We start from the raw sequence: 26,324 nt of genomic DNA, 5'->3' as shown, positions 1-26,324 counted from the left end.
CACATTCTGTTTTATTCTCCTTGGAAATACAAGCAATGCTATAAAGGTTTCTAGGCTTTATTTGTTCATACCAAAGTTCTAGATGTTTTTAATATTTTCTTATTCAGAACAATTTAACCAGGAGCTAGATTTATTATTTCTTTTTTGAGAAGCAAAGACACAGAATTTCAGAATAGTTAAGTTGGTCTGCACTTGGCCATTTAGCTACTAAATGGAAAAAACAAAGATTTCACCGCAAGACAATATGGTGTCAAAAATACCATACGCTTTCCAAAACCACGCTGCATCTCAGAGCCGAGGATGGAGTGGCAGTACCGTCCCCAGGAGAGTGGGAAGAGCAAAAGCAATAGAGTTCGTTTTTCATAGCACTGAATTTATTCAATGTAAGAACTGCCATTTATTTTGAGACTATGTCCTTCCTGTGTTTTTGGCATTGAATTCACTTGTTTTAATGAAATAAGGTGACAGCAGATGGTGGACAATACTGTCAAATGAGTTTACTTGGCAAAGAGAAACTTCTCAATCTTAGTTTGATTCTCCAAATATACCTATTTTGATGTTTCATGAATCCCTGGAACCACTGGAGTAGAGTATGGTATGAAATTTCCCTGGTCTACACAGCTAAAGACCTGAGCCCCACCCGAGCTGTGCCTCTGCCTAAAGCCCTCAAGACACATTTTTCCAGTTTGTAAAACTGAGATTATAATACTTCTCAGCTCCTGACATGGAGAGTGTTTTTATTTTGCTTAAAGATAAGCTTGTGCCTATTCACAGATAATACTGAGAGACAAAAGATTCAGCCAAACCCTATGGATGACAATGAAATTTCCAAGTTTGGAAGAAAATTGAAGCTGAGTAACATTTGGAGTCAAAGACTAAGTAACTCAGGTTTTAAATAATAATGTTGAAAACATTTACTGAGAGTTTATTTTATTGTCAAATATATATTCTGTTCAATATGTTTAGAAAAGTTTCTTAATTGAGGTAAGATTTTGTGAATTATATATTTTTGAGAACTTGACTTTTGGTGTTAGATAAAATGTTGACCCTCATGGCATATGGTATCCCTAAATTGAAGGAAACATCTCTCCAATAATTCTAGAGATCAGAGTCAAACACACACACACACACACACACACACACACACACACACACTGATATGCTCACAAAGCTAGAGTATTTGAATTGAGATGTGAAATAAAGAAAAGCATAAGAAAAAACAATTTCGAAGGAACTAACCTAATATAAAACAGCCCAATACAGTATAAAGTAGCCCAATAAAATATTATTTTTCATGTACGTATAATAAAATAATACAGTGCTAGAAGAGAGGAGATATTTCTAGTAATCTATACTTAACTGCTTAATCTCTTACCAGCAGAATAGTTAGATCCCATGTTAATATAGCAGCTATTTTAACCAAGTCCATATGGGAAAACTACACCGCACTTCCTGCTTCCTGTTTATTTGTTCTTTACTAGATGAAAAGTGTGGAGTCTAAGGATCACACCTTCCATTTGATTTCATCAAATTAATGAATTTCTCTAGTAAAGAGTTGAAGGATGTTTAAAATCTGAAAAAAAAAAAAAAAAGCCTTGATAAGAAGTGAATGTAAATCCGGAGTGACAATGTCTTTCAAACACACATGTAATTTCCCCAGAGCGTCAAGCAACCTAGAGTGCCTGCTTATCAGTAAGAGCAAGAAAGAAAATATCTAAACAAAGGGTGTGTGTAAGCAGCCTAGGCCCTGAGATTTACAGTCCTAATCGGCTCTGTTGGGGGGAGTCAGCACGTGCCCTAACCCTGCCGCTGTCAGACCCAGAGTCACTAAAGAACCAAAATGCTAAGCGAAGCAAAAAGCAAGGCAGTAATGTGGAAGGTGGTTTGGAGAGGCTCCAGCTGTTGTTATCAGTACTGTAAAACGAACACTGCTGTCTCAGAAGTACCACGATGGCTGAATTTAGCCCGTGCACAGTGCAAAAAACAAAACACAAACAAAAAGAAAGAGCCCAACTTTGGCATTTTACAAACATTTTATAACTAGAAAAAACAAAGGTAAAGAATGCAATAGCTTTGATCTTGTGATTTTTAATGTTGGAAAAATAAAATAGTTCTGTTTCTAAAAATACTTTCTAGGTGTTCTTTACATTAAGACTCTGCCATAGGCCTTGTTCGGAAAATGGGAAATAAACTTGCCTTACTTTTTTCTTTTTAGGGGTTGAGTTTTGTGTGCTAACATGTTACTTCTCTTCCTGTTATAAATCTGTTATGGTAGAGATGTCTGCTATTTCAAAAATAACCATGTAACTTGGTAACTACTTACAGAGCAAGACTTAAGGGTATAGAGAGAATGAAATTAGAAGCAGATTTAATTTCATATGTGCTTAGGTGGAAACGCTCTTAGTTTAAAGAAAAAGCTATGTCTTCACCATGGGTAGCAGAAGATAAAGTTTAGATCCTGTGCTTCCCAATTGCCACGAAAGACCTCATTAATCTCTGGAAATTCAACAGTTTAGATGTTGCCAGAAATTTTCAACCTGCCTCAAGAAAATATTCATAACCAAGAGGTCCCCTCCTTACTTAGGCTCATTAAAAAGCTCCTAGGATCTGCATATGGAAGGTTCTCCATTTACCATATCATGTAGTCGATTTCTCTACTACCACTGCAAATAAATAGTTGTACCTGCTTCTTCGTTCTCATTGCTTAGTACAGATTATGTGGTTCATAACTTCTAATGGAAAGTATAAAATGCCTTTATAATTTCTTTAGGTAGTTTCAATAGCTCACTAATTGGTCTTTTTACATATTCCTAAAATGTGATCAATACAGGTAATGCTAACTGATGTCAATAGAAAAAGTGGGGACCAGAAAAACTCCATTCAGGTTGAGAGTGGGAAAACTGCACAACGATGTTAACTACCTGCCTTTTAGAATGTCAGACACCCTAAATCTATAGTTTCAAGGCTTTGGTGGGCATCGGAATCACTAGAGAAATTATTAAGCTATGAATGTCAGGAATCCACAGATGCTGGTTCACACTTAGGGTGGGGCCAGAATACCAGCTTTTTTCAAGCTTTTGTAGGTGCTTCTGTACATTAAGAAAAATTGGGAAATGCTTTTCTATTTATTATTTTTTTTAAGGATATGATTTATTTATTTGACAGAGAAAGGAAGAGAGCACAAGCAGGGGGAGCAGCAGGAGGGGAGCCTGCTGTGGGATTCATTCCCAGTGAGGTGGGAAACAAAGGCAGAAGAAAAATTTTACATTTCCTCACTACCTACAGCCCATTGACAAGTCCCTGAAACAGGCAGCGAGTCATTGCTCTAGGGACTCAACTGCCTCGTGTTAATACTTTGCTAAGGGCAAAAGGCAGTCCTAGCCTGACCCCCTCACCCCCACCAGGATCCTGTGAGTCTACTTTAACATATGAAAATTCCTTTGGAAACTTCCTTTATCTCTAACCCCACCCCCAAGATACGTGTTGGCAATCATCTCCCAAGCATGTGGCCCACCGATATACCTCTGAAGGGTCTCATGACTAAGGTTTTATTGGACAGTAATAAATGACCTTTTCCCAACAATAGCTAGCCCTCTCAAGGTCCTGGAAACCTTGCTTCCAAAATTCCTTAGAGACTTGCGCTATCCCTAACCCCCTCCCAACTTGAGGGTATATAATGGGCCACTCCTCATGACCCTGGTGCAGCTCTTTCTGCCCACGGGTCCTGTCCCTGTGCTTTAATAAACCACTTTTTTGCACCAAAGACCTCTCAAGAATTCTTTCTTGGTCGTTGGCTCCAGACTCCACCCCACTGAACCTCACCGATATCCCACCACCTCATCACCAGGACCCTGGGATCATGACCTGAGCCGAAGGAAGGCGCTTAACTGACTGAGCCACCCAGGTGTCCCCACTTTTCACTTTTCTATATTAATAGGTAGAGACTTACTTTATGAATTTCTTTCCAGAAAACAAGGAGTACCCTCAAAATTCTATTTTTTTCCCTCAGGATTTGAGGGTTTTCAAGGCTCATTATTGCTTTGAAAAAAAAACCAAAACTTTTCTCCCCCCCAAAAAAATTTTTAATAAAAGATCTGATGTGGTTTTGGAATATAGGTGAGATTCAGTGGGGTGGAGTCCAGAGCAGACGACCAAGAAAGAATTCTTGAGACGTCTTTGGTGCACAACGGTGGTTTATTAAGGCACGGGGACAGGACCCGTGGGCAGAAAGGGCTGCTGCCCCAGGGTTGTGAGGGGCGGCTGATTATATACTATGGAGTTGGGGGAGGTAAGGGAAAAGGGAGGTTTCGAGAAAGTACTTTCATATAGTAAAGAAGACTCACAGGAAGCCAGAGGCCTTGCCATTGTCAAGTTAAGGAAAGGTTGTTTTTCTCCCTAGCAAGGCAGTAACAGGAAGATAGTTGGGAACTTCCTGAAGGACCATCATACTCGCCTGCTTCTAGTATCTGTCAATGGGCTGCAGAATATAAGGACATTCAATTGTATCTACATTTCCTTCTGGAAGCTAGGTTATTGATAGAAATGCTTCGTTCTTGTAGATTGCTAAGACATTTGTAAACTGAGGGAGACTCAAGTCTTACACAATGTGGTCTCTATAAGTTATCTATTTGTTTTCCCTTTCTTTCGTTTTAGGGCAGCCAGGAGTGCCGGAGGAATGTCACATATATCCCATGGGGGGGGTGTGTGTGTGTCAGATTCTGCTTTGCCCTCAGCTTGCCTTCTGTTCCCTCATCAGATCTATGTAACTACAATGTCTCTCCACGCCACAATGCACAGGAATACATACAGAGACTTTTCTACCCATCACATGATTTAATTAAAAATAGCCAGCAATATCAAAGAGGAAATGAAGAGCAAAACACTCACCCCCATAAAATAATACGCTTAATTAAAATAAAAATCAAAGACAAAATAAACCATTTCCTCTCTTATGGTTTATTCTTTTGAAAGTAGCAACAGTGAGATTGCATGTGGGAGAAAACCAGACTTGGCTTGAACTATAGACCAACGGTGTCTTCGTCCAACGGCACGGAATCCCAGGCCTTCTCAGGCAAAGTCTTTCTTTGCTCTCATTTCAGGCAAAGGTCTTTTTTGCCTTCCAGTTCAATGCTGGGTAGCTAAGAAAAGATATTTGTGCTCATAGACTGATCTTTCTACAGTTTCCTTTATACTTTTGAGCAACTGGGCACTGTTGCAAACGTTTACTAGGATCTAATTTCCTAACATATACTAGACAAACATTCTATTCTGTTTAATTGAGTCACCTCTGAGTCTACGGGTTAGCTAATTAAGAGAGGAAACTGTCAAAGTATTAATGGTTGAGATTAGTGGTACCCAAAGTTTTCCAACTGTGTACTGGGTTGCATGCACAATTTACCCTTCAATAAGAACCAGTTTCCTTTCCTTGAAAAAATCTTTTCTGGTGGCATCTGTCATTTCTTTTTTTTTTTTTTTTTAACTTCTCAGCAACAGCTTTGTTTTCTTAAAATAACATGCAAGAAGAGTATAGATGCAAATGCATGAATTCAAAGGCACATCTCATGAGAATATGTAAGAGCTCTGAAAATTGCATGCAACTAAAATAGGAGAGAAAAAAATAACCTCTTCTTCATTTCTCGTTTCTGCAGCAGCATTATTGTATACACAGTAGAATGGGGCTTTTGTATTTAAATTGACAGCCTGGTGTTTCAAGCCAAACCTGTGAAATGCTGTCTGTCAGTAACAAACCTCCTTCATTGATAAAATGGTGGAATCTGAACAATGACTTGCCTTTTCAGTCAGTCTTCTGAGGAACTCCACATGATTTTAAATCTTTCACTCATTAAGCTGTAGACGGTTTTTGTGCTTGTTTTGGTAAAATATAAGTACATAAAGTTTACCATTTTAACCCTACAGTTCAATGGCATTAAGTACATTTCGCATTGTTGTGCTATCACCACCACCATCCGTCTCCAGGCTTTTCTTTCCTCAAACTGAATTTCCATACCCATCAAACAATACCTCCCATTCTCCCCTCCCCACAGCGGCTGGCAGCCGCCATTGTACTTCCTGTCTCTCTGACTACTGTAGTGCCTCCTGTATGTGGAATCACACACTATTTGTACTTAGTGTCTGACTCCTTTCACTTAGCCTAATAACTTCAATGTTCATCCATGTTGTAGCATGAGTAAGAATGTCACCTCCCTTTAATGTTGAATAATATTTCATTGCACTATATACCACATTTTACTTAACAGTGGATATTTGAATTATCTCCACATTTGGCTATCATAAATAATGCTGCTCTAAACATTGGTGTACAAATATCTGTTCAATTCTCTGCCTTCAATTATTTTATACCTAGTAGAATTGCTGAATCTTATGATGATTATACGTTTCATTTTCTTAGGAGCCATCATACTGTTTTCCATAGCTGCGGCACACAGTTTTACATTCCTTCTAGCAATGCACAAGGGCTCTGATTTTTCCATATCCTCAACAACTTTTGTTATCCCCTATTTCATTTCATTTCGATACTAGCCCAATATCGTAATCAGTGTGAAATAGTATCTCATGCTTTGGATTTGCATTTCCCTAATGATTAGTAACATTGAACATCTTTTCTTGTACTTATTGTTCACCTGTATATCTTCTTTGGAGAAATATCCATTCAGTACTTCATCTATTTTCAATAGGGTTGTTTGTTATTTTGTTGTCGAGTTGTAACTATATATTCTGAATATTAATCTCTTATCAGACAGGTATATTCTTTGTAACTATTTTTTCCCATTCTGTAGGTTGTCTCTTCACTCTGCCGATATTATACGTTGATGCGCAGAATTTTTGAATTTTGATGAATTCAACTTACTAGTTTTTCTTTGGTTGCCTGTGCTTTTAGGGCCATATTCAAGAAATTATTGCCAAATCCAATGTCATGAAGCATTCCCCCATGTCTTCTACCAACAGTTCTAGTGTTTTTAATGCATTATAATGTTTGTATATGTTATAACTCAAAGACCCAAATTCATTCTTTTGCATGTAGTTATACAGTTCCCATCACCATTTGTTGAAAGACTTTTTCCCCCATTGACTGGTCTTCAGCACCCTTATCAAAAATCATTTGACTGTATATGTGAAGGCTTATTTCTGGGCTCTCTATTCCATTTCATTAGTTTATATGTCTACCTTTATGCCAGTACCACATTGTTTTGACTACTATAGCTTTGTCGTAAGTTTTGAAATCAAGAAATGTGAGACTTTCAACTTTGTGTTTCTTCTTCAAGATTGTTTTGGCAATTTGTAGTCCCTTGAGAGTCCATATGAATTGTAGGATGGACTTTTTTCTATTTTTTGTAAAAAAAAAAAAAAAAAAAAAGGCATTGAGAGTTTGGAAGATACCGCATTGAATCTACCAATGACTTTGGGTGTCAGTGACATCTTAACAATATCAAGTCTTCCAATCCATAAACATGGATATCTTTCCATTTATTTGCAACTTGTTTGTTTTCATTCAGTTGAAATGAGCGATTCACTAGTTACTGAAAAGCAGCTCTCTCATGTTGAAGATCTTGTCCCGAGAAACACAGGACACACTACACCAGATAATGGTTCAGGAGATAGAGAAGAATGAATAAATAAATAAGTGAAGACTAACCTTTTTATGAGCAACAGAATTAGATTTCCTTCATATAAGCCACAAATAGTTTCAAACATCTTCTCTGTTTTATCATTGTCCTTCACCTATTAATATAACTGATGCAGCTTAATTTCAGTGTATGGATGAAACGGAAAGTATTGATTTGTGACCACAGTTCTTTTCTTATAAAACTGCAGAAGGCTTGCTCTACCACAATTCAGCTCAGCAAATGGCCCTAAGGATACACCAACACAGCCTTGGAAATTTGAAAACAAATTGTATGTATATAAAACAATTTATATATATATATAACTAAGTTTTGAAAAGAATATCAAATGGGATGACTAAATCCTTTAACACAGTGAACATTTGGTCTATAAAAGTGTGTCTAGAAACCAAATTCTCATAAGACTGTATACAAGTTGATATGTGTTTTAGAAGAAATCTGGATACTATATATATATATATATATATATATATATATTTGTTATATTGCCCTTCCAGAGCTTAAAGTCTAACCTTAGAGGGAGGGAAGTAAGACAGACATACATTTAGAGATTTGTTTGTATTTAAGTAATAATGTGTTTCAGTAATAACAACCTGAACAGCACGGTGATATCATAAACTAATTCTATCATTTTTCATCTTTATTCCTACCTCTATTTAACTCTACCTCTGTTAAACCCTATTTTTTTTTAAAGATTTTATTTATTCATTTGACAGAGAGAGAGACAGCCAGCGAGAGAGGGAACACAAGCAGGGGGAGTGGGAGAGGAAGAAGCAGGTTCCCAGCAGAAGAGCCCGACGTGGGGCTCGATCCCAGAACTCCAGGATCACGCCCTGAGCTGAAGGCAGATGCTTAATGACTGAGCCACCCAGGCGCCCCTGTTAAACCCTATTTTAAAAAATAAGTCTGTGGTAGTTTTAAATTATTACTTAAGGGGCGCCTGGGTGGCACAGCGGTTAAGCGTCTGCCTTCGGCTCAGGGCGTGATCCCGGCGTTCTGGGATCGAGCCCCACATCAGGCTCCTCTGCTATGAGCCTGCTTCTTCCTCTCCCACTCCCCCTGCTTGTGTTCCCTCTCTCGCTGGCTGTCTCTATCTCTGTCAAATAAATAAATAAAATCTTTAAAAAAAAAAAATAAATAAATTATTACTTAAAAAATCTAATGAAAGGCTGTAATTCAGTTTTGTAGTTTCTTCTTCTTCTTCTTCCCCCCCACCACCCCGAGACCTGCTATTCTGATCATCTTAGGATTTGTGTCAGCCATTTTGTTGTTATTGTTGTTAGTCTCCAGACTGGAAATGAAAATATATTGTATACAGGTACATAATATAGTGGTCCTGAACTTTAAAGTAATTGCAGTTAACTGTCTTTTATAGATTTCCCCCTCTAATATACATGTAGATGAAGTTATTAAAATTTTAAAATGCAAAACGACTTCTAGAAGATCCTTACCACACTTCAAATAGTTTTGTGTTGATTAACATAGAGGCCATTATTGAGCTGTCTTTGGGGAAAGTGTTGCCAGCAATGCATATTTGCTGCTGGATGCCTACATTCATGAATAGCCTGCCACTGTCCGTAATTTGACACTTGAAATTGAGTAAAATCAATTACTTTTTTATAGTTCATGATATTTTAAAATCATTTTTGATGCCTGAGATTTCAAAAGCCATATAAAACTAAAGCATATGTCCTTTTAAAATCCTAGCAATCTGTCATTTAATTGACTTGTGTTTTTTTATAGCAAATAGCAAAAATGACTAAGATAAATGATTTGAGAGTTCTCTGTAGTATGTAACAATATTTTCTAACATTTAACGGACATGACTTTACAAATAATTTAGGACAATGTATAGCTTTTAACTTCATTTTTTCTTAGTTTGTGGAATTAAAGTATAGAACCGGTGCACAATTTAATGATGGTACTCCCTGCCACCAGCCCCTCTCCCCCAAGAATATCAAATGGGATGACGAAATCCTTTAACACAATGAACATTTGGTCTATAAAAGTGTGTCTAGAAACCAAATTCTCATGAGACTGGATACAAGTTGATATGTGTTTTAGAAGAAATCTGGATACTATAGCTGGTTTTACGATGAGGTTACAGTCAAGTCTCTCAAGCTTAAAATCGTGAGTAAGCTTTCAGGAGGATGCCTAATAGGCAATAGCCCTCAAATTCTCTAAATCAGCCCACTGTAAGAAGCATGAGTTTGGGGCCTGTGTCTAAACTGCTTTACCTAAACATAAGATTTAGTAGAGTGCCCTGAGCCCGGTCAGCCTAAAATCATGATACGATGGAGTTCTTTCTTTCTATCCTTTAATAAAATTCAATCCATCAAATGTGTGAGTGTCCATTATATGACAGGCAAATGTCTAGCACCAAGACAAGATGGACGGCATACAGTCTACCATCAAAGGGCTCATAATTTAATGAAAGAGACAGGCACAGAAATAAATTAAGTGCAAACATGTGTTACGTGCTCTGAGAGGAGGTAGAAAGTGCTTCAGGCATGCAGCTAAAACAGCAATGGATTCTCTCATCGCCATCATCATCACTACCGCCATCACTATCCATGCTTTGTATTTAGGAATAGAAATGATCTGAAGTACTCTAAAATTAGAATGTAAGTTTTTAGCTTTTCCAATACTTATAATATGTAGGCTGCGTGTATGTTTGACTATGCCAGTGTGTGTACAGCTTCATGTGGCACTGAACACTCTCTCACGCACCTGTTGACTAATGATATTTGTGGATGATACGGCTATGACAACAGTTATTGAGTTTAGGTGACTAGAGCACCATTTAATACTGTAATCTCATGATAGCGAATGTCATGTTCTCTAACAATGCACCATTTCACAGAATATTCATCCTGGCAAGCTGAAAAATCTGACTGAAAATTTAAGACTGTTCTTGAGCTCAGGTTTTCCCTATGAAAGTAGTGCAGTAAATATTCACCAATCATCTCCAGCTATTCCATTTTTAGCAACTGAGGTTTAAAGTACAAGCAATTGCCCTGGAGGAAGTCTGATTCCGCTTTGACTCAATGATTTTTCAGAGTTCAATTTTGGATTCCTCATTATTTCACTTTTCCTTCACGTCAACCCCCTACTTCCCAACAGCAACCTGCTGCTGTGCCTCCAAGTGCTAGCATTTGATTGGGGAACATCTCAGAGCCTGCCATTACCAGTCGGGACTAGCTTGGAAGCTTTTACAATGGGCTGAAACAATATTTCGAGTCTCTCCTTGTCACCCTCATGAGTTTGATCCTAACTACTGTAGAAAACGACATTTCTCAATTTGATCAGGGAAGACAGAATATGAGACTAGAGGCAGATTAAGAGTCATATGAGTAGATTTAGAGCATCGTAAGTGGGTGATAGAGTAGTCAGCATTTATCAAACAGAAAGTAGGTGCCAGGCGCTGTGGACAGGTGGTATAAAGCACATATTACGTTTAAAAATCTTGTGAGGTTAGAATTGTTATCTATATTTTAATAGGAGATGCAAATTGAATCTCAGAAAGTCCCTAAACCATTAAATAGCCAATACAGGATTCAAACCCGATGGGAATATTGAATGAATGGCAAGTTCAAAATAGAGGACATGGGACGTGACAACATTAGAGGTCTGGATCCGAACTTTAGAGAGTACAATCTTAAAGTAAGAAACTGGGTTCAAGTGGGTACATAGAACTTGGGGAGGGGAGGCACACAGCTGCCCTCTATCCCGATTTCTGACTCTTCCTTAAAACGGGACACGTAAAGATGGTACATTAAAGGGTCAGGAGTGTGATAAAAAGCAATAATGACAGTTCAGTAGTCTAATGGGATGGGAATGGAGGACTACCCTACATAGTCTAGAAGCAGGGAGACATTTATTAGCTTGGAAGCAACCCGCCATTAGTTGGGGACTGTTATAAAAGCCTGAAGAGAATGAACAGGCAAAAGAAGGGAGGGTTTGTTCCCTTCCTGCCCGCCTATCTGAGCTCCAACATCAATCTGTCACCTCCTGCCCTTGGGCTGGGATTTACACCATCAGCTCCCCTGGTTCCCAGGCCTTTGGACTTGGACTGGGATTATATCTCTAGCTTTTCAAGGTCACCAGTTTACAGACAACAGATTGTGGAACTTCTCAGCCTCCATAAGCACATAAGTTTCTCACCATAAATCTCTTCATATATATTTTTTATATACGAAGATATATATGTCATATAAATGAAGATAGACAATATATATATGATGATATATGTCATATATATGAAGACAGATAGATCTTATTGGCTCGCTATATACATAGTGTTGGTTCTATTTCTCTGGAGAACACTGACTAATACAACAACCTTGGTTATTCTTCTCTTTGATTTCCTCAGGCTGCTCATTTTTAAATGTTGATAGTCTCTACCCTACAGTGTTGTGAAAATTAAATATATCCAAATTTATTTATTTAATTATTCATTCACTCACATTTGTGGTTAACAAATACTTCTTAAGCGCTAATTGTGTGTCAGGTGCTGTGCTCAACACAGATAAAGACACAACTCTAAAACAGGTATGGGTCTGAACAACCTTTTTATTCCCACCACCACTGTAATTCTTTCCCTAAACTTCTAAATGATTACCATCCTTTCTAAACTGGTTTTCCTGCCTCCCATAGCTTTACTTCCCCTCAACCATTTTCTACTTTCTGATGCCAAAATGCCAGCCATATTATTCCCTAGCTTAAACCTTTTAATTCCTTGGTACAACATTTAAAATTCTCCACAATCTCTCTCCAATCTCCTTTTCCAATTTTATTTCTTTACTATAATAAAATTGGGACTCCAGTTAAATTACACATGGCTTCCAAATATGTTCCAAGCGTTCTGGCCTCATATCTTACACTATTTTCTCTGCTTGGAATGGCCTCCCCTAGATTTGAATGTCCAAATCCGTCCATCTGTTACATGAAATAGTTCCCAATTTCCCCATCTCTAAATAAGTTATTCCTCTCTAAACTATAACATTTCATCTATGTTTCTCTTTTATAGACATGTTAGTACATGTCTCAATTTTTTTCTTGAACACAAGTTCCCTTTCTAATTAAACTTCTTCTTTTGAGATCATTGTAGATTCACACAGAGCTGTAAGAAAGAATACAAAAGGATCCTGTTGACCTTTTACTCAGTTTTCCCAATGGTAGCATCTTGTGAAGCTACGGTGAAAAATCAGAACATGGATACTGACATTGATATTGTCAAGATACAGAACATTTCCATCATTGCAAGGATCCTTCAGGCTGCCCTTCTATAGCCACACTCACTTCCCTCCTGCCCTCACCCCTTCCTAACCCCTTAAAACCACTAATTTGTTTTCCATTTCTATAATTTTGTCATTTCAGAAACATCATGTAAATGGCACATATAGTATGTAACATTTGTGATTGACTTTTTTGATTCAATATAATTCTCTGGGTATTCATCCAAGTTGTTCTATGTATCAACAGTTCATTCCTTTTTATTGCTGAATAATAGTCCCATGGTATGGCTGCAGCATGATTTATTTATCAGTCACTCATCGAAGAATACCGAGGTTGTTTCCCATATTAGTTGGGATAAAGCTGCTACAAACATTCATGCACAGGCTTTTGTATGACCATCAATCATCATTTCTTTGGGATAAATGTCCAACAGTGTAATTTCTGGTTGTAAAATAGTTGGATGTTTCACTTTATAAGGGACTGCTAAAATGTTTGCCATGGTGACTACCTTTTTATATTCCCAGGAAAAAGTAGGAATGATCCAGTTTCTCTGCATCCTCACCAGTATTTGATATCATTGTTATTTTTTATTTTAACCATTCTTACAGGTGTGTACTGATAACTTACTGTGTTTATCATTTGCATTTCCCTGATGGCCAGTTATGTTGGCCATATTTTCAGGTGTTTACTTGCTTAAGTTTCTTGAGGAATTTGTAATTGCAAACCTTAAGGAGAGCAGCATATGTTTTATAATCCAGGAAGTTCAATAAGTTGTTGCTGAATCCATAAATGAAATCTCAGAAAAACTTAAGAGGCTCTAGGTGAGAAAATGAAGCATAAAGCAGCTGGATTGCTTGCCAACCGGTCTGCCTAGTGGTAGAGTTCATAGAGCCCAGTTCTTGTGTCTTAAGAATGATGTTCTTTCCTCACACCACCTGTTACTCCTTGTCTGTGCTAAAGCCAAAGCATTGTTGACTATCTAACTTTCTTGACTCTTAGCAGCATCCCATGTGGTCAACCATGCACAGCTCTTGAAACAGTCTTCCTTTGCCTTTTGTGGCACTATCGCCCCCAAGTTTTCTTATCTTTCTGGTTACTCCTATTTGTCTCTTTTATAGATGTGTATTCTTCTTCACTGGGACTTCTTAAGGTGTAGTCGTCAGTCTCTTTATCTTCCTTTCTCATCATTCCTCCTTGAGTGCTTTCATCCATGCTATGTCTGTGAGTACCTCCTGTTGACTAATATCTACACATCTCCAGCCAGACCTTCCTATCAGTAAATCTAATTCACTTCTTGACATCTCCATCGGCATGTCTCAAAGGCATCTTAAACCCAGTATGTCCAAAACTTAACTCATTTTCCCCAAGCCTAGTTCTCTTTCAGTGCCTGAAAGCAGTAAATGGAATCACCATCTGTGTTGCACTTCGGAAGAGAAGCCATCCTAGGATTTTAAGAAGCAGAAGGGAGGTATCATATTTAGATTTCAAAAAGATCATTCTAGCTTCAGTGTGGCAAACAAATTGTAGAGGTAGAAGGGGTCTTTTCTGAGTTTCACCAGTGTATCATGCTCTAGAAACTACAGAGCATTTGCACTGGTTTTCCTGTCTGCCTATCAAACTCCTGTACTTCTCTATGCAGTAATTAACTCTGACTTTGCCTCCAGATCTTGGCTTATTCTTCAATTTTTTGAGGAAAACCTTTGACCTTGCTAAATCAAATCCTCTTATCACCCTGGCTGTGGTTATAGCATTTGCCATAGTTATTTGTGTGATTATCTGTCTAAATTCCACCTTCAAAAAAAAAAGTCTACCTTCCATCAAAAAAGATTAATATCTTCTTTTGTTCATAATTATATCCTGAGCACCTAGCAACATATGGATAGGTTATTCATGAGTATTTGTTGGAAAAACTAAAAGACTAATAAATGAATTCTGTGGAGAAACAGAGGCACACCGTAAGCTTCTAGGATATGCCCTGGGTCAATATGCATTTCTACAATGAAAATGTAATATTTATTTGATGCTCGTAATGATTAACCAGACATACAGACAGATTCTAAATCAAAGAAAGATTCAGTACAGCTTCATTTATTTTACAGATTGTTTGCCTGCTCTAGGCATTTCTGAGTAAGTGTAGTGCATGACATATTAATGTATTTTTAAATATTTTCAAATTTGAAATTGAAATAAAGATATTGTCTGTAATTTTGAGCAAATATTGTCAACTTATCTTCAAAATATATCTCAAATGCGACCGCATCTTGCTTCCTCCTATGCCACTCTTTTAATCCAAGCCACTATTTTCTCTCTTTTTTTTTTTTAAGATTTATTTTATTTATTTGACAGAGAGAGACAGAGAGAGAGAGGGAACACAAGCAAGGTGAGTGAGAGAGGGAGAAGCAGACTTCCCGCTGAGCAGGGAGACTGATGCGGGGCTTGATCCCAGAACCCTGGGATCATGTCCTGAGCCAAGGGCAGACGCTTAACGGCTAAGCCCCCCAGGTGCCCCAAGCCACTATTTTCTCTTGCTTCGACTTTCTATTGAATTTACTGATCATGCTGTGGTGCCTGGGTGGCACAGTTGGTTAAGCATCCAACCCTTAGTTTCAGCTCAGGTCGTGATGTTAGGGTCATGGGATTGAGCCCCCTGTCAGGCTCTGGGCTCAGCACAGAGTCTCCTTAAGATTCTCTCTCCCTCTCTCTCTAGCCCTCCCCCTCCCCCACTCTCTCTCTCTAAAATAAATAAATTAATCTTTTAAAAACTGAATTTACTGATCATTCTGTTTTCATTTTTACTCCTCTGCAAGTCTAGATCCCACTCAGAAGCTGGAGAGGTCCTTATAGGATATAGCCCAGATTTATATTTTCCTGTCCTCAAATGAACAATCATCTCCTGTGCAGGTCATCTATTGCTGCATAACAGATCATCTTAAACTTAGAGGATAAAATAGCAATCATTTTAGTATGTTCATGAATTTGTAGATCAAGAAATTGTACGAGGCACAATGAAGATTGTTCATCTCTGCTCTTCAGTAAGGCTCAGCTGGGGTCATTTGAGGGGCTGGAGATGGCTGGAACAGCTCTAGTAAAGGCCATATGTCTGAAGCCATGCTTCTTCTCCATGTGATGTCTGCTGAGGCCGGATTGACCCAAATGATTCCTCACTCACGTCTGGCAGCTAGGATGCAATGGACAGAACAAGAAGGGCTGGCTAGACATCTCCCTATGTCTCTGCATGACTAGCTTGGACTTCCTCACAGCATGGTAGTCTCAGAGCTGTCAGACTGTTCTCATGGCAGCTGGTCGGTTTCACGGTGTCTGGGCATTAGCTACAAAGCACCTTAAGACCTGGTCATGGCCCAGAATATCACTTCTGCCCCATTCTATTGGTTAAACAAATCACCACAGCCAGCCCAGATCCAAAGGGAAGGGAACGAGACCACCTTTCAGTAGAAGGAATAGTAAAAAATTGTTGGCCATTTTTAATGGACCACATTTCTCATATTACTCAGTGCCCTTATTTACCCTCCACAATGAGTTTCTTGCTTTTTCTCCAATCCCATCATTTATTAATCTCCCCTTTGTTATCCTCCTTTCTGTTCTTCAAATATACCAGTTAATGTTCCTATCTAGAGCTTTCTCATTTGCTGTTCCTCTGCCCAGAGTTCTTTTCCTCTGTTTACTCTCGGCTTCATTTAAGTGTCTGCATACATGTTGTCATCTTAAGAGAGGTCATTTTTGACCACTTTAGTCATACTCCATTCCCTTACTCTTCTTCTTTTTTCTTCTATTATATAATATAGCTATATTATACTTGCTTTTTGGTATATTGCACATCTCAATTTCTGCAGTGTAAGTTCCAGAAGCAGGAACATTTTCTTTTTTATCTTTGTAGCCCCAGGGCTTAGAATAGTGCCTGGTACTTACTAGGTGCTCAACAAATACTTATCTCATGAAATAAATGAGTAACTTTTAAAACCATCTGGAATCATAATTAATAAAATCCCACCTCTATAAGAGTATATACTGAGATATCTTTCAGTTATTATATACTGGTTGTATCTGAGACTATAAAGGAGGGAAAGCCTCCTCTCTAAAGAGGCCAGCTTGAGCTGACACAGATTCAGAAGTGGCCCTCATTGAGAACACATGTTGTGGTTCTTTACCTGGTTCATTGAGGGAATATAAAATGCAAGCTAATTAAGACAAATGTAAAAGATATAGAGTTGATATATTTTAAAAGGCTTAAATTCCCTAAGGCTGGATTACACATGATCTTAACCAAGAAAGGGGTTTTATACGGCAGGAAAATCACTAATGATATGAGCCATGCTTGCAAAAGACACAGCTCTAAGAACCAAGCTGGGTGATTATTACACTGAAGAGTGTTCTTCAGAATGTGATTCCAAAATAGAATTAGGGTGCTGATTTTTAGAATGATTTATAATTGTGACTCATCTTATTGGCTATTATTATTGCTTTTTAAATAACTACTTACATAGACTAGTAATTATTTTGTGCAAGATCTGTGGTGAAGAAATTTGACTCACTTTCACTTATTATTTACTTCTTTGTAAGTGTTTTCTATATTACAAAACCACCTCCAGAAGAGTTATTGAGCAATAATTATTTGGGTCTTCTGTATAACCCTGAATTAATATTGGGAAGGCAATATTCTGTTTCCATCCAGTTGGAAAAACCCTCTGTCATTAATCTGCATGATATATTTAGACCACATTGAGACTGACCAGTCAGGAAATTGTTTATATAAATTCTTTGGTCTCTTGCCTAAAGAAAGAGATCAAATTGATTATCTGTGTATTGTATTATATGGCACTGGGGAGAGAGGTCTACCAAAAATATATAGGCTATTAAATGCTGGGGTTAGTTGCAATTGATGGTTTCTAATGCTGATAATATTAATAGAACAGATACATCCAAGTCACTGTGCCATGCTTGGGATAACATTTTAAAGCTTTCCATCACAAACCAGTGTCTTGCAAAGTGTAGTCTTTGGATCATCTGCTCAGAATTAGCTGGAGTGTTTATTTAAAATGTCCAACTCAGATATAGATCAGAATTTCTGCAGGTATGACCCATGCATTTACATTTTGATCAACACACACACACACACACACACACACACACGCCAGACGATTAGTTATGTACAGTAACAAACACTTTAAATTATGTACTTTAAAAACCGCTATTATACGCCAATGTAGCAGAGATGGGAAGTTATGTTCAAATGATAAGAGAGTAAAGATGAGCTAGAAAAGTCATTAATGTCTACCATCTCTTCTCTTTTCATGAAAATCTTCGACTATGTCCCTGCTCCAAGACCTAACAAAAGACAAGTGAGATCCCAGGGGCAGGGAGAGAATAAGAAAATGTACAGTTTATGGATCGTTGATGTCTGGTAGGACAATGCCCCTAGCTGGGTTCCAAATCTATGACAAGGTAGGGGCAGCATAATGTGGTGGTTACAGCTCTTGACTTTTACAGTCACAGTGATTTGAATTATCCTGATTTTGTCACTTGATAGCCTTTTAACTTCCTCTTTTGTACTTTCTAACTCATTTTCTATACCGGAGTCAGCCTGATACTTTTAAAATATAAATAAAATCTCTCTTCCTGCTTATACAATCTTGATGCTTTCTCATTTCTCTTAAAATAAAAATTAAACTCTTTTCTGTGCATAACAAGCCCTACTGCATGATCTGGTTCCCGTTTATTTCTTCAATCGCATCTAAATCCTTTTCTCTCGTAGCTCCCTATCTTCAACTCACACTAACCTGCATTTTAGTCCTAGAAGATGCCAAGCTCTTTCCTGCCTTAAAAACTTTACACGTCCTATTTCTTCTGCCTGAAATGCTCTGCTCTCTTTGTGTAGATTTTGCCTTTTTATCCATCTTGTTTCAGCCTAAACATTGCCTTCTTAGACAAGTCTTCGCTTCTCATGCTATACAAATAGGTAGCCTCACCTGAGAAAATATATTTTCTACAATTTTAGTATAACGTAATATAAAATGATCAGCTCTGGAACCAGAACACCAGCACTTAAAACATACTAAGTCCTAACTTCTAACTAAACATTGCTATCATTACTATTACTATTATTATTATTACTAATGCTTCATATAGATCCTTGGCTTGTATTTACATATTAATTAGTTAATTTATTTACCTGTTAATTCTTTAGTGTCAGCTTTCTTGGCTGTAATAAGCTCCATGAGCTCACATTCTGGCTCAGGTTTGTTCACCATTCTAAATCCCATTCTTGGCCAAAGATCTCACAGAGATTCTCAAAATATTTGTTAAAGGAAGGAGTGAATGAAAGGAGAGGACATAAGTGGTAGTTTTTCTTGTTAGTATAGCACTTTTCATATTATACTTAATTGGGCTTGAAGTTCTACCTACCCCTACACGGGTTCCTTACAGGAAGGAATAGTACCTTAGTCATCTGAGACTCCCACGTTCTTGGGCAAATAGTTACTTCAGCAGTGTCCAGTGTGTGGAATTGCCTAAAGAATAAAGAAGCAAGAAGGTTGCAGTCAGCAAGGAGAGAGGGTTATCCTTTTACCCACATGTAAAGCCCAATTATTTTTGGATATACATAAAATCAGGCAAGTAGAAAAATGAGGAGATGAAAAGACAGCACACACAAAAAACATACAAATACGGACAATTTTACAAACTGAGATACTTGGTATTATGAGTAGATCCAGTCAGAGCAGGGAGCAAGGAGCCTCTGCATTGAAGTTGATAATTGGGGGATGAGACTGAAGGATAAAAAGGAGTAAACTAGTCAAGAGAGAATGGCGAGTCAGAGGGAAGCACATACGCAAATGGTAACAGAAGAGAGCCCTGAAGGAAACAAAAGCAGGCAGGCAGCCCTTGAGGGAAACAGTTTACCAAGAAATCTAGGTATACGGGAAGGGGGTCCAATTTTGGAGGGCCCTGAGGCCATGTTAAAGTTTTTGGTCTCGATATTAAAAGCAAAGGAAACCTCTAGAATGCTTTAGGGGGAAAGAGAGTGGGGTAAGATGGTGAAAGGGAGGACAAATCGCTTTGCATTTCAGAAAAGGTCTCTTAATGATCCATTATTAGATACGTGATTTTCAAAAATGGAGCTGGTTCTGACTTGAGATCCACGTACATGTTTGTTTATTGGGTGCCTGAAAAGTCATCGCTCTTAACAGAGCCCTTTAAAGAGCCTCCCTTTTCTACTTGGACCACAAGATCTTCCACCTAGCGTTTACAGCCCTCTGTGATCTGGCTCAGCTCTTTCCAGGCCTGTCTCCTCACCTCAAATTCTCCACCCACTTAGATGGGTCTCATGACATCTTCCCATGTCCCCTGAGTCCCCACAACGACTGTGCAGACTCCCGACATCCACTCACCATCCAAGACCCGGCATAGTTTTTAGGTCCACCTTGCTCTTATTTGCGCATGTGTCATTTTTCTCTGTCGCTGTCAATTCCTATAATTAATACCATGAAAATAAAACGTGACCTCACATAATAATCTCACATGCTACAAGATACCTCCTTTCTTCCCAACATGCTTATTACCTCCTTCAGGGAAGGAATGGATCATAGACAGCTTTTTAGTCTCTTGCAGTTGTTCTCACACTTCCGTGAAAATGGTAGGTATTCAAGACATCCCCGCAGAGGTTTTGGTTGAATGGTTACAGTCCTCTACTAGTACGAGAAGGTAGTTGGGGAAGACTTGATAGCAAAAATGGAAATAATCTGGAAGATTTGTATAAGGAGGTGAATGCTATTGGACATTAACATGGGACAAAGTGTGAGCTTAAAAATAGAGTTGAGAAACCAAAAAAAAAGAAAAAGTTTTGGGTAAGAAAATTTATAATATAAATTTATCTGTATTTTTAAATTTTGAAAAAACAATTTCATCTTCACATAAAAGTTGCAGAGACAGTTCAGACTGTCCCCATGTACCCTTAACCCAGCTTGCCCTTTGAGATCGTGCAAACATAGTTTCTCCTCTAACTTCCGTCCACCTACTTTTAGCATCTGTGGACAGATGATCTTCTATTTTTCTCATTCCTTCTATATTTATTAATCGGAATTCTCCTGGAAGGAGCTTTGCCTTCTCTCCCACTTTCTTTCTCACTGCCAAAGAAAGAAGCTACAATCGATGAGAACCATTACTCCTAACAACTTATAGTCTGCTTTTCCATGAGGCACCATAATATTATTCTAGACTGTTGGAGATCTTCTACTATTAAAATCAGTTCTCAGTCATGGTCAGATTGAACACTCTCAGGTGACAGGACAAGGGCTTATAACTTGCTTTGTGGGTAACAAGCATGCTGTGGTACTCACAGGGCCTTAATCAGTGTTTACAGATGATATCTGACAAGTAGGCACTGAGTTTGAAATGTAAATTAAATAGCAGAGAAGTATTTAGAATTAATATGTAACATCTGAATGACCTTTCTCAGGTATAATCATTTGGAGGGGCAAATGATATCATTTCCCTCGTGCTGCAATGCTAATAATGGGCTTCCTTGTGAAAATATGCTTTTATGCTTCTGTTCAAATTTAGTGTCCATGCTGTATTTATGCTTGTTAAATTATGAAATCAATGAATAGGTCAAATGTTTGATCTACATATAAAATGATACCTAGTGTTGTGCATTTAAATTTTCAGTAGGCTTTTTCTTATACCATTGCCAAACAGCCATTCTCAGGGCTACAGCGCTATTGCTGTCTTCAATTTACAGATGAGAAATCAGGTATGGTAATTAATTGACTTGCCTGAATTTAAGCTCCTTGCTCCTTCCACTAGGCCATCGTACGAACTCTGCATTATCTTTATTCTCTAATCCACTGACTCAACAATTTTCATGGACAGTCTACATAACAGTTTAATTTGTCCCCAAGCATTTGCGCCTAACAGAACTGTGATTTACCACTAATGCATGTCATGAAGAAGGTCAGGCTGGTTTTGTTCAACACCACCAAGTTGTAGGAACCCAGATCCTCAAAGTCTTTGGGGTTTGTAAGTGCCCTGTGTCACTGAAGGGGGGCATGTTTACACAGACACAGGCATCTTCTGCCTCGGGTGTTCTGCGGGTGATGTGCTGCTGAGCAATGTCCTCATCCTGACCGAGTAACTGTTAGCTTTCGCCTGAGGTGTGCGGGTCTGAGGTTCTCAGGGGAGTGGACAATCGGCCATCAATCCACACTCCCTGCTGTCTTCAATTTGTTCACCCCAGACTCCTCTTTCATCATCTCCCTTCTGACTTTTAGTCTGGCAGGAGTAGTGGAATAGGGGCATTTATCTCTTACTCTTGGGACTTTGTCCAAAATATTTTGATTTACCATAAAGCCTTTCCATTCCCTCAGAATGTAAGCTTTGAAACTCAAAGTCAGGAAAAGACTCCCCCTCTTCTACCTTCTTGATTTCTGCTGTCACTTTTTTTAACCCGAGGAAATAAGAACAGGATGATCTGGCTGCCCAAACAGAGGAAAGGATCAAAAATTCAAGAAAAAAATAAGAGGGGAATTTACAAATACTTCATAAGCATTAGCTCTTCAAACACTACTATTGGCTTTCTGAATGATGAACCGGGAAAGAGGACACCACCAAAAATAGAAATAGACTACCCGCTATGTTGGACCATATTGAAATAAATTGTACAACTCCAAAGAAAACATTTGAAATAAAATGATGAGATGTGCATATAAAACTAAGCAAATAAAGTATAAGGTAATTAGTAACTATAGCAATACAAAAGTTGTATAAGGCAGAATATATTTCATCATAGCGTACTATGCAGCTCAGCCGCGAACAGTATTTACATAGTAATGCTAATGTAATCCTTGAATATTAATTAAGCCAAAGTTGGTATATACATCAAATGACAGGTTGGGGAGCATAGGTTATGGGAGGGGGAGGCAAAAAGCAAAGAGGGAAGTCTAAACCCTTGGATCCTGAATCCTGATCCATATTAGGACATTAGTAGAAAATTATGTGTGCACAAGGAATATGATACTATGGACTCAATTTTGTCTCCCCAAAATTCATTTGTTGAAACCCTATCCCTCAATGTGACTGTATTCTGGAGATTGGGCATATGAAGAGTTGATAAAGTTAAATGAGGTCATAAGTGTGGACTCTGATGTGAGAGGGCTGGTGCCCTTATAAGAAGAGAAAGAGACACCCGAGTTCTTTCTCTGCCATGTGAGGACAGAGAGAAGCGCCTATCTGCAAACCAGGAAGAGAGTTCTCACTAGAAACCAACCTTGCTGGACCTTGACCTTGGACTTTCCAGCCTCCAGAACTGTGAGAAAATAAATATCTGGTGTTTAAGCAGCACAGTCTGTGATGCTTTGTTATGGCAATCTGAGCAGACTACAGATGGCGTTTCATTTAAAACTCCTATCAATGCCATGAAGTACCACGATCTCTAATTTACGGATGAGGGAACCAAGGCATTCAGAACATGCCCAGATCACGTGGTGTTCAAGTTGTGCCGCAGGGAGTAAACTGCAGGTTTTTGACTCACAGTCAAGAGCTCCTTTGCACCACAGAAGAGTAGTCTTGTTTACTACAACCCAGCCCACTCCTTAGCTTCTACTACGGGAAACCTAATGAAACCATAAAATGATGGAGCTGGAAAAAGACTTTGGAGATTATCTAGTCCAACAAAGGAAGTGAAGCCCTGAAAGGTCAAGTAATTGGCCCAAGATCACACAGCGAGTTAATGGAAAAGCTGGGCTTGAAATTCAATTTGACTTTAGCTTGGTGTCCTTTAATTTTGACACACTCGTATTTCAGTTACATTTTTAAAAAATGTACAAATTATTCCCTCCTAAGATAAAATCTATATAGCTATTATGCAGGTCACAAACTTTATCTTACAAAATAGAGGTTGCCCTTTAAAATCCCAATGGGATCTATTTTCCGATGCCCTTTGATGAAGCCATGCAGCACGTAATGGCCAATGTTTGTTTCAATCTTTTTTTAAAAAAAACATGATCAAGCCTAATTCTTTTATATATGACTCTATTACAGGACTTAGTTTGTTCAGGAACTGAGGGCTTCCACATCTCTTGTTTCTATGCTAATTAAGATGTTGGTTTCTTCAGTCTTTGGATATGTGCAACAGGAGATTAGAGTTGTGTCTGCTTCCTATGTATCAGCAAAATGGATCCCACTGCTGCCAGGAGACTTCCGTTAGTGTCATAAATCTTCGAAATACTGTGCGTTTTTCTGAGGAGGAAGCCTGATATTCAGAACGCAGTACAGTAATTTTCTGCTGACAGACACCCACCGCGATAAAAAAGAAAGGATCTCAGGTGGGGAGCCACAGATAACTCTCAACACTAGAAAGTCAGGGACGCTTGTTGAAAGTAATTGTTCTCCCTCTACAAAGTGGTATAGACGTTTTTCGATATTATTTTATATTCATTTTCAAATTTAGTTTTGGCATTTAGTTTTGCAGCATATCAGAATTAAATTGAAAATGACAAAGAAGAGGACCCTTTTCCTGCAACACAGCACATTCAGTAGCTTGGTGATTTCAAATGTATTTTTTTAAATAGCAGAAGGAATTAAACTCAATAAGTAATGGGTTAAAATACATCATGTAAATTCATTATTTTTCTGTGAAACTCTCTATACAGTGGAATATATGATACAAAACTGTGATATTAGTAGAGGAACTGAAAGGTAACATTGATTCACTGCGTGTTGCCAAGACGTAGATGAACCTTTGACGAGACACAGCTTGAAGACATCTGACTTGTTTTTTCTGGTGTCCAGAATAAAACTGGGGCTCTTAAAAATCATTTCACAATATCATAAGTATTTACTCAGTCAGGTGTGAATTGTGCTTATTTTTTGGTTTATGTTTTAGAAATAATCAAACACGATTATATGATAATTCCCAGTAACACTACCCATGGGAAGCTGATTATTGAACTATTTCATTATTCAGAATGCAATGTTTTTCTCCACTCAGAAGAGAATACAACAGAACAGGAAAGGCAACAGCAAATAGGATAGCGGAGGGAAGAGAGAAATGGTAACCCCTCTTTGCACATCATAATAAATTGGGGGGCTTTTACAAAGCACAGGTGCCCCCCACTCTACCCTGAGATTCTGATTCATTTGGTCTGGATTGGGGCCAGGCATGAATCTCAGGCTTAACCTAGGCTGAAAACCACTATGATAAGAGAATAAACAAGCACAGGTGAGAGCATATGAGGTACCTCAGTGGTCTCGGGAGAGTCACAGAGAAGGGACATTCCCAGTTTCTGAAGGTCAACCTTCCAGGTGCACGGTGTCCTACCCCCAAAGACAGATGTTCTTGGAGGCTTGTAAAAGAAACTATTGGCTCTGCTCTCTACTTGCTGTGTGAGCTCCAGTAAGTTACTTAACGTTTGGTGCCTCGATTTTCTCATCTGCGGAATGGGAATGATCCCAGGTCGCCATTTTGATCAAATGAGATAATCCACTTAAAAGGCTTAGCCCCGAACAGCACCTGAGGGCTCCCCTGGGAGAAAGTAATGAGATCATTTCTTTGACTTTCAAGCACTTGCCTGCAGAGGTATTTACAGACCAGCAGCAGACAACCCCACCAAACCATGCCACATACTTTATAGGGTGAGGAATGACAAGCAAGCAGAAGTGATCATCTAATAACCACCGCACCGAGACTGCAACAGGATCGCTCGCACAGGACAGCGCCTCGGCTGCCAGGGTAAAAACTGGATGTTGCAAAGCAGCCCACCTAGGAAAGAAAGAGCAGCCGGCGCGGACATGCGTGTGGTAGCGCCCTTGTTGTTTAAGTTGAAGAAACTCGATTAGATACATAAGCTGAAAGGAAAGAGCCAAAAAAGAGGCAATGGGGAAATTGCAGGTGAAGGAGGAGTAGTTGAGGGAGCAAGAACCTTGAAGCGGCAGGAACTCACGTGGCAGGCTCAGCCTGGCACGCAGCAGAGTAGTCTCACCGTGGTGGAAGGGAAGGGCACTGGGACGCGTAAAAGCAGATGAACACTAGGCAAGGCGGCAGTGTGAGCCGAGCCGGTTGTCCCTTGTCAGTCCTTATTTCCTCTGTGAAATATGACCTGAGGTCACTGGCAGAGGTTGCAGAGGGAGGATGAGAGGAGGGGAGTGGAGGGTTTTCAACAGCTGTAGGGAGGCCCCAAGAGCTCCAAAGTATCCCCCACTGCAGTAAGTCATTTAGCTGGTATTCTTGATTTGTCTTCTTGGCAGATTCTTGAAAATTTGCAGCCATTTGGAGATAATTAGTTTTCCAAATAGATCCCACTCTGGGAGAACCAATATTGCATTCTTTTAATGCAGGCTTTTATAAATAGCAATAAAACATTCTGCCATCTAACCATAAAGAAGAGACCCACATAAAGTCCTCCCTTCATTGAAAAGGGAGATGTTATCTTCTAA

The 26,324-nt window shown here is 38.7% G+C and overlaps 1 long non-coding RNA gene across 1 annotated transcript in view; it reads right to left on the bottom strand.

Moving 5' to 3' along the window:
• Window positions 1-19,001: 19,001 nt before the first annotated feature.
• The window catches only part of LOC123001852 (uncharacterized), a 133,784-nt gene continuing 126,461 nt past the window's right edge, over window positions 19,002-26,324 (bottom strand). Inside the window, exon 12 of the long non-coding RNA XR_008957191.1 lies at window positions 19,002-19,405. This is a non-coding gene — a long non-coding RNA (uncharacterized LOC123001852). The remainder of the gene's footprint in view (window positions 19,406-26,324) is intronic.

Source organism: Ursus arctos, unplaced genomic scaffold (assembly GCF_023065955.2).
Source record: "Ursus arctos isolate Adak ecotype North America unplaced genomic scaffold, UrsArc2.0 scaffold_37, whole genome shotgun sequence".
Classification (NCBI taxonomy): Eukaryota; Metazoa; Chordata; class Mammalia; order Carnivora; family Ursidae; genus Ursus; species Ursus arctos.
Note: the sequence above shows the minus strand (reverse complement) of the source record. Positions and strands in the feature narration are given on the sequence as shown.